This window comes from Protopterus annectens, chromosome 8.part0 (assembly GCF_019279795.1).
Source record: "Protopterus annectens isolate FY-2018-M chromosome 8.part0, PAN1.0, whole genome shotgun sequence".
Taxonomy (NCBI): Eukaryota; Metazoa; Chordata; order Ceratodontiformes; family Protopteridae; genus Protopterus; species Protopterus annectens.
In genome coordinates, this window is record NC_056741.1 from 1,117,182,548 (window position 1) to 1,117,196,401 (window position 13,854).

General features: G+C 41.4%; 1 protein-coding gene across 1 annotated transcript in view; it reads left to right on the top strand.

Moving 5' to 3' along the window:
* Window positions 1-3,586: 3,586 nt before the first annotated feature.
* ATP8B2 (ATPase phospholipid transporting 8B2) overlaps window positions 3,587-13,854 on the top strand; it is a gene marked incomplete in the record, with an annotated part of 2,601,455 nt that continues 2,591,187 nt past the window's right edge. The window contains 1 exon segment of the mRNA XM_044080643.1: window positions 3,587-3,898.

The window sequence follows — 13,854 nt, forward strand, 5'->3', positions numbered from 1 at the left end:
TGGAGACACTGGAAAATATGAAGGTCCTACCAAACACTCTAATATTGGGTGATTTCAATTACCCAAACATTAACTGGGAGAACTACTCAAGTACTAACTCCCTTGCCCAATGCTTCCTAGAATTTATGAACTCGAACACCCTGGATGAACTGGTCAACACCCCCACCAGAGGTGACAACATATTGGAACTGGTCATCACCAACATGGGTGACCGGTGTTCTACACTGGAGGTCAACCCCTTGCTGGTTAGATCAGACCATAGACTAATCACTCTGGATATACACATTCCGCCTCCACTCCCAATCAAGGAAACCACAGTGAAAAACTTTTTAAAAGCAAACTTCACGTTACTTAAGACTGAGGTGGAAAGGTTTACAGCCCCCATGCTAAAGGACAACGCTGTCCAAGTTGCTGAATCCCTTAGAAAGGCACTGTATGAGCACCTGCAAGAATGCAGGGATCATGCTATCCCAAGCAAAACCAAGACTCACTCCTCCAAGAAAAGGAAACCAGTCTTGTGGACCCCTGCCATAAACAAACTATACAATAGAAGGAGGAAACTAGTACAGAAAAGCGTAAAATCCCAAGAAGAAAATACATCCCTGATCAGTATCAGCAAGAAACTACGATCCCTCATAAAATCATCCAAGGCTAGCTTCGAAAGAAAAATTGCCAAGGACTCTAAAGATAACCACAAAGAAGTTCTTTAGCTATGTCAAGAACCTAAGTGGAAGTTCTCAGATCTGCTCTGAGTTAGTGCAGAATGGCACAAAATACACTGAACCGACTGATATTGTCAACATTCTGGCAGACAGGCTTAGTGCAAACTTCATCCCCCTCTCACCCCCTAAAGGGCCCATAACCATACCAGAAGAATGTACAGCCCTGGCAATCACTGACACACAAGTTAAAACAGCCCTATCCAAAGCCAAAAACACAGCTTCAATGGGACCGGACGGTATCCCAGGCTGTGTCTTACATGAACTCCAAAATGAACTAACCCCTCACCTAAACACACTGTTCAAACTCAGCCTCTTTACAGGCTATGTACCCATAGAGTGGCACACAGCAACAGTTATCCTGCTCCACAAAGGTGAAGCCACAACGGACCCTAGGAACTATCGCCCTATAAGCCTGACTAGCTTGGTCTGCAAGGCTATGGAGCGCATCATCATGGAACTCATTAACAGAGACATTGGGAACCTCCAAACATTGGACTCTACCCAGTTTGGCTTTGTTAAGAGCAGATCATACCTCCTAAACCTGGTGGACTTCTTTGAGACAGTTACCAAGGCTTTAGACGAGGGAAAGGAGGTCCACACAGCCTACCTAGACCTCGCAAAGGCTTTCAACACCATTCCCCTTTCTGTCATTATAGACAAGCTCACCAGCCTGAACATAAACCCCTACATCACAAGATGGGTTGCCAGTTGGCTCATGGATAGAACCCACATGGTGAGAGTTGCAGGCTCTAGGTCTGACTCTAAACTGGTTACAAGTAGCGTCCCCCAGGGCTCAGTCCTGAGACCCCTCCTGTTCGGTATATACTTCTCAGAGGTACAGGCAAGCACAGGAGGACTATGGCTAACCAAGTTCGCAGATGACTGCAAACCGGGGGCCATAATTGACTCTCCAGCTGATACTAACATCCTCCAGAAGGGTCTCACTGAGACAGATACCTGGTGTCAAAATCATGGCCTCAAGCTAAATGCCAAAAAGTGCATAATCATCCCCTTTGGAAAAAACAAAGTACCTGTGAACTACCACATATGTGGTATTCCCCTAAATACAGAAAAAGTAATAAGGGATCTGGGGGCCCAAGTAGATAGTAATCTCTCCTTTGATAATCATATTGCCAAGGTGGTTAGAAAATCCTTCTATGTGGCCCACCTAATCACAAAAGGGTTTGCATCTAGAACAAAAGAGGTTATTGTGCCCCTCTACTCATCACTCATCAGACCCATCATAGAGTACAATGCCCCATTTGGGATCTACCTTACAAGACACTTGCAACAACTGGAAAGACCACAGAAGTACCTCACCAAGAGGATTACTGGCCTCAAACAGATGCCCTATGCAGCCCGACTGAAGAAACTCCAGCTGTACTCGGTTGCATACTGCTTACTCAGAGGTGATCTGTGCCTGACATACAAGGCCATGTCCAACCCAGAATTGATGGACATGCTCCACCTAAAAAAAAAAACAAATCCCAGAGATCCACACGCTCTAGGGATCTAAACCTCACCACAACGATAAATAGGACTTGCTGGAGGGATAGATTCCTGTCCGAGAGACTCCCCATGCTTCGGAACAGGATTCCAATCTACATTAGGCAGAGCTCCTCACCAACATTTTTCAAGAGAAACCTTGACGAGTGGATGGGAAACAGAAAATGTACCCGGGGGATCACTTCAGTGGCTCTGCTGGACAGAGGCACAGGGAACTAATGGCTCTGCTGGACAGAGGCACAGGGAACTAATCTAAGGGGGCGGCGAAAGCCAACATATTCTGGCTAGGCTTACAGATGCCCTCGGGCAGATAGCCTAGTACTTACCTATGGACCTATAAGTAATTCCCAGTAATAGTTGCTCTGGGGTACAGATGTGGGTATGGTGCCACTATTCTTCTATGTGGCTGACATAAGCCATCAGGATATCTCAGAGACCTTAGTATCTCAGCACATGTAGGAGTGATACCATGGTGCTGTGGTAATGTAGGACTTTTTTGGTGCTGATGACTGACTATAGGTGGGATGGACAGGCTAGCTTACGATTTAGATAAATAGGTGCATTTTTCACAGGTGGTACCAGTAGTATGTGTTAGAAGACAACTTATTACTTATAGTGTTTTGGAGAGCACCTCACAACTAATGTATTACGGAGCCACTATTAGCTACCGCAAACATACCTTGCAAGAATTGTAACTAACATTTCCTGACATTTGCAAGCTGAAAAACAGCCACATTTGTCTGTCTTACTGGTATGTCGAAACTCTATTAATTACTTCTTTCCATACACATTGCAGAGACATGCCAAGAGATTGGTAGGTGATCCTCCAAACTGCCTATGGAGTTTTTCCCTGAGTCCTGCGATAGACTAGTGTCCCATCCAAAATTACTTCCTGCCTTATGCCCATAATTTACCTTGATAAATTCTGCCACCCCCTCCCCAACACAGATCCTTGCATAGGCTCTCGCTGGTGTTGGAAAAAAATGAATGAATGAATTTCAGAGCTATGTTACTAATAAACGTTAGTAACGTTTGGAATTAAAATAAGTAACTCAAACAAATCAGGTAATCTGTAAATGTTGATTAATACAGATTCTTTGGATCTCTTACTGAGCACCAGCAATGACATAAACCTTTAATCAGGGGAAATATAACTAACCACGTCACTTGTAGAACTGCGAACTTATTTTTTGTAATGCATTTGGGTGGGGATAACACAACTGATGCCGTTTATCATGTGATTTTTTTACGTTTTGTTTAACAACAATCATCAGACATAGCCGTGAAGCCAACAAAGCCCCCCTGGAAGACTACGGCTACTGACTGCCACTCAAACGTGGCTACCAGTTAACTGCTGTCTTTCTTTTTTCTCTTTCTCTCTTCCCCACTTCAATTACCTCACTTCCGCCCCGCAGAGGCTAGCCAAGAAACAGACTAACGGCGTTTGTTATAACTGTATTTGGCTGTATTGGCTATGGATTATACTATGTAAGGAAAGCGAAAAGGATACGTAGCAATGGCTAGTCAATACCTTTTCTGGAGCAGTAGTGAATTACACGGGTTTTTATTTCACTGTTGTTTCCCTGAGTTTAATTTGCACCCTTTCACCATCTTCCAGCTGTTAAGACCATGAAGACCTAAGCGGACCACAAAGCATCTTGGCACAGAAGGTAAGGCAATTAAAGGAGGTTGTAGCGTAGTGTACTATGTGATAGTGCTGATGCTGATGGAGCGCTGTACCTTTTGCAGATTTGTCTTTTGCGGCCCTATGTTATAGCAAATTGGTTTTCGAAGAGCAGGCACATATTCTGTATTAGTGTAAGGGGTAGAAAACCAGTTGCAATGTTTTTAGCCATGTGAAGTATGTGAAAATTACAAAGAAGGAAATTGTTCTTGAAAGTGACATACTTTTCCGGGAATAGTACAGTAAAGTGCACGGGGTCCGGGCTTTTTTTTTAATTCACCTTATCACAAAACACACACTAGTTTCTGTTATTTTATCAACTGATAAGGTACTTGCACACTTTTTTCTGTAAAGTAGTAGGACCAGTGGATTTATACCGCTACTATTTAAAAATGTCTTGAGACTTTCTATCGTGCTGTGTTTCGTATGTGGTGTTAATGTTGTATTCTGGAAATCAAACAGCTTGAAAGTTGGAAAGTTTTCCCTTGTGTATGAAAGGTGGGCATCGCCTACTGCGGAGCTTTTTGTTCTTTTGTAATTTCGATTAAGTCGCAGTATTGTCAGGTTTACTTTACAAATGTTTTGACTTTATTTCGGAGTGCTAGAAGAGAAGTGGACGTGACGTTTTCACATATTTGTTTAAAGTATTTCGCAGTTGAAGTGTGTGAGTTTGGCTTTTTTAATTTTCAAGCGGAATCATTAAGCACGGATGGGCTCCTTCAAGTGCTTGTAAATAAGTGGGTGTTTATTGATTTGCACAGGTCATAGAAGTTTCCTTCAGATACGGAGAGTCCTGTTTCCATAGAGGATAGTTGGTGCACAACATTTTAATAGTTTTGCTGGGGGCGAGAAGGCAGTAGACGTTTATTCTCTATAAAGCTTGCCATTCCCAATATTGTATGTCACGGAAAGGCATAACGTGTATACTTGAAGTAAATTTCACTGCAGCAAAATTTAGTGACTTAAATTGTTGGCGAAAAGTATTGGTAAAGCCTTGTTAGGTATTTCCTTTGCCCCGAAGAGTGGGCATGCAGGTTATCTGTTTCTGTGTAGTTAGTGCTAGTGCCACGTTCATTTAAAATCGTTATGTTGCTTATAGATTTGTGTGTAGTTATGCTAATACAGTTTTAGGAAAACTTTGGGTGTAGGCAGTAGTTTTGAGACTGTAGAGAAAAAAACTTCAGAGTGTCTATCCCCCCAAGCCGGAGAGTAGACAGATGTTTCTGACTTGTAAACGAAAGTGTAACTTATACCCTCTAGTCAGTTACCCTTTTTGTGATGTATATCCTACGTTTGGAGGTAAAGTTATGCACAGAAATTATTACACTGAAAGTCTGCGATTAATTTCTTAGCTGCTAAATATGTCACCACTGACACGCGAATGACAGATTCAGTCTGTGGCTGTGCATTTGTATCATTTTAACCTCATTTGTGTTTTTGAATCTGCGACATCAGGTGCTGTTGTGCAGTGCAGACTTTATGCAAAAATCGTGTATACCATATCGTGTGTGCTTGTGCTCTGTTCATTTACCTACATTAGTAATTACTAAAGACTTTCATGTATTTTTCACAGCTTCAGTTAAAGGACTCGAGTATTTGCATGCATCACTACCTGGTGGTACTTTATTCTCTGGTCAGACTTCTTCAGCAGTTTAAAAAACATGCTGTTATATGCAGCCTTGTCCTTTTGAAAGTCTGTTGTATGCCTCTTTGTTGTGTTAGCTTCAGTATATTTATAGCAGTGCTGCTGTTTAGGGATAGTTTTTTTTTTTTTTTTTTTTTTTTTTTTTTTTTTAGCAGCAACGTTGTGTAATTATGTGATATGTTTGATAGCCAGTGATCACTTGTACACATTTTATTCATGTCTGTACACTATATAGTACAACTTCTTCCGGTATAATGGAAGCAAAATTAAAAAAAAAGTGGTATACATTTTGTTTTGCCTAGTAAAATAATGACCAGTTGTTCTAAAATTTTTTTCTGGTTGTATTATTCTATAATGTGGTACTTTCAACCTTATTTGTCTCCATAACAATCAATTCTTCTGCAGACTGACCCAGAACCAAGCTAAAATGAACAGAGATACTGTCTAACAATGAAGTATGTCATAAGTCATTTGATTCTTTAACAAGTTATCTTTCTGTCCTACTACTGCCTCGTGGGTATTTTTCTGGTTTTAGTCGAATGTTTCAGTTTCTTGCACATTACATTGGCCATTTTGAATTTTAGATAATGTGCCAGAACTGATTTTCTGAATTTTAGGTGTATGTGTTGGCTTGACCTGAAACTTTCCAGTTCTTTAGGCATAGTTTAGGAGTCATTTTCTAGAGAACCACTAGCTACTGGAAAAGTCTGCTACTCTCAGTCTCCATTGGTATACCATTAACCGTGTGAAAAATATAATGTGATCGAGGACTGTTTGAAACAGTATTAGACTTTGCTTGTTAAACTTTTTTTGCCAGTGTTGTTCTGTTGGGGTAATAAGGGCAAAGTTATGTTAACATCAGTAAGAATTTCATTTTGCTAAGCTGGACCAAGGTGGATAGCAGCAGGCAATTCTGGTACTGGATCAGTTTGTGAAGGAGACATTTAAGATGTAACCTTAAACAAGTAGAAACATTAACTTTGACATGAACAGATAAAATTTTGTTTTCAAAACAATGTTAGTGAGTTTGAGCAGGTTCCACCTCCATAGGGATGTATAGAGTGCAGTATACTAGCTATTGCCCTGCGGCATGGTGACAGCAGTTCAAGGAACAGTACAGGATCTATTTTTCATTTGTTGAGGTAGACCTTTTTTAGTAAACTAAGATAGGAGGATACAGTAAATGTCTGGAATGCTTAAAATTGTAAGAAATGGAGTTCAGAAGTGAGACCAATTAAAGAAGGATACATAAGATAGTTGACTGGGCCAACTGTGTATATTTTAACAAAAACGTAGACATTTGTAGCATGTAGTCAGTGTAAAGATGATTGGAATTAATTTTTTTATTCATACTTTGATCTCAGAAGCAAGTTCATAACGGTAATCGTGCTTATAACATTAGAGATATTTGAAGACTGGCTTCATTGTTGTTACCATTATATAAATGATGTTGGAGTGCTTTTCTGTGCTGAATGTCTTTTGTCACTGTCCTTTTGCCATTGTGTTGAAGGGAAAGCAGTGCAACAAAATACAATTCTCAAAAATAAAACTTGCTCCAGTCGTACTAACTACTAGAGATGGGAGTGGGTCACGTTGTAGGGAATTAAACTTGAGAAGAGGCAGTTTTAATTTGAAAACCCTGCCTATTTTTGAGTTGGTTGTTCAAAAAACGAATTTGGTCCCAAAAACAGTGAGATGGTGAAAGTACAGTTGTGTAAAGTCTTACTAATATGATAGTTTCCTTGACTTCACTGTTGCTGTATTAAAGAAGGGATGTCCTTGAAAAAGGTCTTGTGCTGTACGTCACATTTATACTCCCCCCGCACAGAACGTAGGGCATAAAAAGGGATGTGCAAATGCAACTGCCTATAACTGAATTGTCGTAGAAGAGAACAGTCATCCTAGGGTAAAGGGGTCCATGCACATCCAGAAGGAAAAAGTGCAGAATGAGCAATAGGAGCTTGAAGGGAGGGAGCGAATACTGCAACAATGAAGAGAAAGAAATCTACTGTTAATGGTAAGACTTTACAAACTGTCCTTCTGCATCTCTGTTGCAGCATTCCTTTTAAAGACGGGAGAGTAAAAAAGCTCAAGAAACAGAATGGAAGGTCAAAAGCTTTAGAGCCCTCAACAAACCCACATAAAATGGTTTCAGCAAAACCTGCTCTGGCCCTAGAAACCATATCCAGCTTATAGTGCTTAGTAAAGGTGTGCACTGAGGACCAAGTAGCAACTTCATAGAAGGAATTGGTGTCCAAGCCCTTGAAGACAGCAGAAAAAGGAACAGCCCAAGTAAAATGAGGTGTAACAGAAGCAGGCCAAGACTGGCCATGAAAAAAATAACAAAGAAATGAGCTTAGATATCTAGAGCTCAGAAACCCTCCAAGCCGAATCAAAAGCCAGCAACAAAACAGTCTTCCGGGTATAATGTTGCAAAGAAGCAGAATCTGCAGGCTGAAAAGGAGCCATAGTCAATTTTTCCAAAACAAAATTAAGGTACCGAGGAGGAGGAATATTTTTTGGAGGCCTAATATGCAGGGCACTTTTAAAAAATTGTCTGACCTCAAAAGGAGATTCAGGGGCAGACTAGCAGAAATTGCAGACAAATAGGTTCTTTACAGAAGAATAGGCTAAGCCAGAGTGGACAAACTCACACAAGAGAAGACCAGAGGGACCCCCACTGAAAAAAGGGGTCCTGGTTACAAGCATAGTACCAGACAAAATTTTGTTTCCATTTGGCATATAAGATTTTCTGGTTGAGAGTTTCCTTTCCTCCTGTAAAACCCTGAGTGTGTCTTCAGAAAAGAGGTGCCTGAAAGGGATCAAAACCTCATCACCCACAATGTCAGTTGCAGAGTGGACATTTGGGGTTCTATTAGAGACCCTTAGTCTTGTGTGAGGAGATCCAACTGGTAAGGTAACTTGTGATTGCTCCTGGCCAGATGCATTAAGAGGGGGAGGTGATGCTGTCTCTGACAAAAGGGAGTCACTAGAAGGTTTTTGGGGAGTCCAGCTGATTCTTCTGCAGGACTCTTGGAAGCACAGGAAGAGGAGGGAACGCATAAAGAAACCTCCCCTTCCACTGAAAGGATAAGGCGTCAATCTCCCAGGCCAGATGGAGAGGCACTCTGGTACAGAAGAGGGGAGGCAAAACGATCTACCCGAGGAATACCCCACTGATAGACAACGTCCAGAAACGCGTCTCTGTGAAACCTCCATTCATGAGCCTGTGTTTTGGACCTGCTGAGAGAGTCTGTCACAGTTGTACTGTGAAGAAATGCATACTGCTTGATGAAGAGTTGACTGATAAGTGAGAACCACTTTCCAAACCTGAAATTCCATCTGCAGAGGAGGTAAGATTTCATGCCCCCCTGGTTGTTGACCTACCACATCACTGCAGTGTTGTCTGTGTACACCTTCAAGGGGGCCCAAAGAGAACATGGAGTGAAAAGCCTGAAGAGCCAGAATAAGAACCCTCATCTCTTTGATGTTGATATGGTCTGATGTCTGAGGGGAGGCCAAAGACCCTGAACTTTCAGGTGACCAAGAGATGATGCCCACCTCATTTTTGAGGCATCGGTGAACAACTCTTGAGAAGGGATTGGAGTCTGAAAGTGCTGGCCTGGGTTGAGAGCGAACTGTTGACTACACCACTCAGATTCCTTCTTGAGACCGGGAAGGAGAGGTACACAAAGTCAGAAGGTGACAATGCTGCAGCCAAACTGACTTAAGGTATTATTGAAGGTTCCACATATGCAGTCTGTCAAGAGGAAGCATTGGAATAGAAGAGACTTTGAATCCCAGGGCCTGAAGAACCTCCCTGGCTGGCATAGCAGTCAGGGGAAGAAGAGCCTGAAAGAAGGCTGTTAACGACAATACCTTTGGAGGTGGAAGAGAGGCCAACATTGGCACCATCTGAATCCTACAACCCAGATACACATGATCCTGAAAGGGAGTCAGGGTGGACTTTTGGATGTTTAATAGTAAACTTCAGACTTTGAAGAAGAGAGATGGTGAACTGCAGGTCCTGCAACAGTTAACCTGGGAGAAGGCGCCTCAAGCAACAGGTCACGTAGATATGGAAAAAATTGAATGCCTTGGAATTTGCAGAAGGCAGTCACAGGGGGTAGGCATTTCGTGAATACCCTTGAGGCAATAGAAAGGCCAAATGGCAAAGCAGAAAATTGAAAATGAGGAAGACTGAGAGAAATGTAAAAACATCTTGTGCAGAGGGTGAATAAGGATGTGAAGGTAAGTATCTTTAAGATCCAAGGACACCAGAAAAGACTTTGGTAACAAAAGAGGAAACAGTTTGAAGAGTAAGCTTCCAAAAAGAAGGGATCTTGAGAATAGTTTTGAGCTGGGAGAGATCCAGAATAGATTTCCAAGTGCCCTACTTTTAAGGAACCAGGAACATCCTGGAATAAAAACCCTGCCCTACTTGGGTAAAGGGGTACAGGTGTAATGGTCCCTTGGTTCAACAGGGACCCTAGAACCTCTGGGGAAATTAGGAAGTTGCTGTACAGGAGGTTGAGGAATCTCAGAAAAAGGAGGGAGAGATTTCCATACCATGAAGTAACCCTCTGAAGTAGTGAGACACTAATTTGGAAGTCAAAGGGACAAGGGAACGTGGTCTAAAGGTGTGTGTGGGGGGTGAATTGTCAGAGAAGCAGGCTTATCAGATAAAGGAGGCTTCTGAGCCACAGAAATCTGAGAAGCCTTAGCAGAGGGAGTCAACCTCCCACCCTTCCTGCCCTTAAGCCTGCTGGAGTTACCTGTGAACAAAAGCAGATGTAGAAGGATAATTCCTGTGGAACTTGGGGATAGAGTCAAAAATATGTTTTAAGGTCTTGCAAGGCCTTGCCTTTCTTTTGGAGAGACTTAAACAAGTCAGCAGCAGCAGTCCCAAAAAGATGAAGATTATCCAAAGAAGCATCCACCAACTTGGCCCTAATGTACTCAGGAAGAGACTGGAGATGAAGCCAAGAAAAACACCTCATTACAGACCCAAAAGCCACAGCCATAGAGGAGTCAGCAGCATGATAGCAACACTTGAGTGGCGAGCCACTTGAGAAGCAAAACCTAAAACATATAAATCAGAGAGTTTTCCATCAGAATCGGGGAGGGCAGCGATTAACTTGACGAGCCTGAGCAATCAAGGCCAGAGGATTTCTGGTCATGTGGGTCTGGTAATTTTAAAAGCCCTAAAGGCCAAAGTAGAAGCAGTGTAAACTTTCTTGCCAAGCCTCTCTTGTCATACTACCCTTATCAGAAGGCAAAAGTTTAGAGGGTTTGTTGGAAGGAACTGACACTACAGCAGGATCAGAAGAAGGACATTTAAATAAAAATAGACAATCCTCGGGAACATATCAGGTTTCTTAGGAGCAGGAGACTGAGCATCAGGAGGCTTGAAAGCAGCAAAGAATGTATCCAGTAACGCAGCTAACAAAGGAGGAACTGCAGATGGTTTAGGGGTAATCACCTGAAGCAACTCATAATATCTCTTCTGAATATCTGACACTTGAGAAGAATCCCACTTAAAGAATTCATCATCCTAGCAATTGTGCATCCAAAGGACAGTTCCTCAAAAGGAGACTTAGGGTTAACAGACTCCTCTTCATCAGAACCATAATCCAAAGGTGAAGACGTGTGAAGAATAGAACATAGATCCTTCACTAGACAGGGAATCCTCATCTGAAGAATCTAGTTCCCTAAACCATTTAGAAGGGGAAAGCGGTCCAAGGAGGTACAGGTACTGAACGCCTTGAGAAGGCTTTAGGGCACTTAAGGCAGAAAATAAGCACTGAGTAAATGCCTGCCATTCTGTTTGAGGATCCATAGGATAGACTGAAACATGCTTCAGTTTTTGCCTTTTCTTCAAAGGGACATCAGCCCTAACAAATACTGGAGGTTCCGACCCTTGGCGAGATTTGAGAAGAGAACCTGGAACTTCTCCCTGACCAATATTTGCAGAATCCCTCTAGGACCCTACAAGATAATCAACTGTGGTTTCCCCTGTACGTCTGGAGCAGATGCCTGCAAAGCCCCAGAGGATGTGTGAAAAGATAGATCCATGCCGACCTTCAGTGTGGTCACAGCAGAAGAATCCGAAAGCACTGAATGACCTACAGAGCTATTATCTGCTTCTAGAGGGATACATATATACATACATACATACATACATACATACATACATATTTCAAGCGTGGGCATTAATGCCCTTCTAGCTTGCCAATATACCAAAACACTTTGTTCCCATAATAAGTGTACAGGTTGTTCTTAAAAATATGTAAACTAGTTCTTGCTTTAATGTAATTTGGTAGTCTGTTCCATGTATCAGCTACTCTGTCAGAGAACCGATTAGTACACTTCTCATTCCTGTAGAATCTTCTACATAGGTAGTTTGATTCTCTAGTACTTTTTGATAACCCCGGACATTCCCAGAGGTAGTTGTCTCTAAATGCCCTATATACTTGAATAAGATCTCCTCTTGTATATCTGTAAGAGGCACTGTACAAGGTCAGATATTTTAGTCTTTCATAATAACTTAGATTTTCACATCCATGGATGCCCTTGGTATATTTTTGCTGTACTCTGTCCAGTTGACTCATGCTCATTTTTCTTATAGGGTTTCCATATTGCTATTTCATACGCCAAGTTTAGGTCTAATGTAACTAACAAACAATGACTGACTTCAGCAGTTTTGATTTCCTAGAGTTTATAAATCCTTTTTATACAACCTATAGTTCTATAACTGTCATTAACCAATTGGTTGATATAATTAGAAAAACTCGTAGCTGGATCTACCCATATACCCAAATCCTTAAATGTGTCTACAGTTTCAATCAATGTCTTCTGTATTAAATATCCACCTTTCAGTTTGTCTCCCAAGTCTTGTGCTTAATTTTTGATGTATTTATCAGCACATTTTTTCTCCTGTGTCCAAATGGTCAATTTAATCAAGTTATTTTGCAGACATGCCTTATCTGTAACACATGTAATCAGTTTACCCAATTTCAGGTCATCTGCATATAGACAGTAGAATACCTTGGGTGAAAAGAGTTAGGTCTGAAAGATGCAATCTAAACAAGTAAGGGCCTAGGACAGAGCCCTGTGGGACTCACTGACTGTAACCAAGGATTTCACCTGTCCAGTTGCTGTATGATACTTGCCGTGTCCTATTTTAAGCTATGTGTCTTGTCAAGAGTACATCAGTACTAGTTATACTAATTTATTGATAAGTGTTTTGTGTAAGACCCTGTCAAATGCTGAAGTTAAATTTATATAAATTTCATTACAGCACAATTTTTTTATTCATAGCTGCTGTTATATTGTTATAGAACATCATGTTACAGGTGGTAATGGATCTGTTTTCAACATATGCATGCTGATCTATGGTTTCAACTCCCAACATATCCAGTTCTGGCAATAACATCTCCAATATTACCTTCTCCATTGTTTTTCCACAACATGAAAGTAGACTTAAGGGTCTGTATGACTCTGGGTTTGTCCAGTGGAGGATGGACAGCTAAATTTGGCCAAGACTTCTTGGCCACCTTTTTTACGTAGCAGGAGTATCTCGGGGGTAAAGCATTCCACCATGGTACACTGGGCTAACTGTCTCTAAGCTGTTGGTTTTTCAAGATAAACTGCTTCTGAGTGTCTTGGGCACAAATGTCTTACAGAAACCAACTGAGGAATGGTTGTAGGAAGTGCCCAAACAAAAAAGACACTGTTCATGGTGATACTTATGGGGAATCTGTCTCCCACACTGACATTTTCCCCTCTTGGATGACATGAACTCTAGGTTGTGGTAAAAAATACAAGACCGAGAAAGTAAAGTTAAAAAAGAAAAAATAATCTTAATGTAGCACTTATTTGGTGTTGCTGAATAGTCAATACAGCAACAAAATGTTGCCAGTTGGTTAGAACAACTGTGTTCGAACTGGCGGCAAAAGAAGTTTTTGGTAGTTATGCCAGTACGTCCCTTTTTATCCCCTATGTTCCATGTGTGGAGCATAAATGTACTGTATGGTGCAAGCAAGATCTTTTTCAGGCTTATCTGTACTGGGCGAGTGATGAGCTGCTGAGGGCGAGACATCCCTTCTTTAAGGAATACTGCAACAGTGATATAGAAGGACATCAATTGATGTGGAGTGGCAGGATAGACAGAGCTACACTGAGTGGGAATCTTAGGAGTAACATCAAATTTGAGACTTTAAAGTGCACTAAATTTTGAAAAGCAAACTGAACTTTGGAGAATAGGAAGAAATGTTCATGACATAATGTGTAAATTT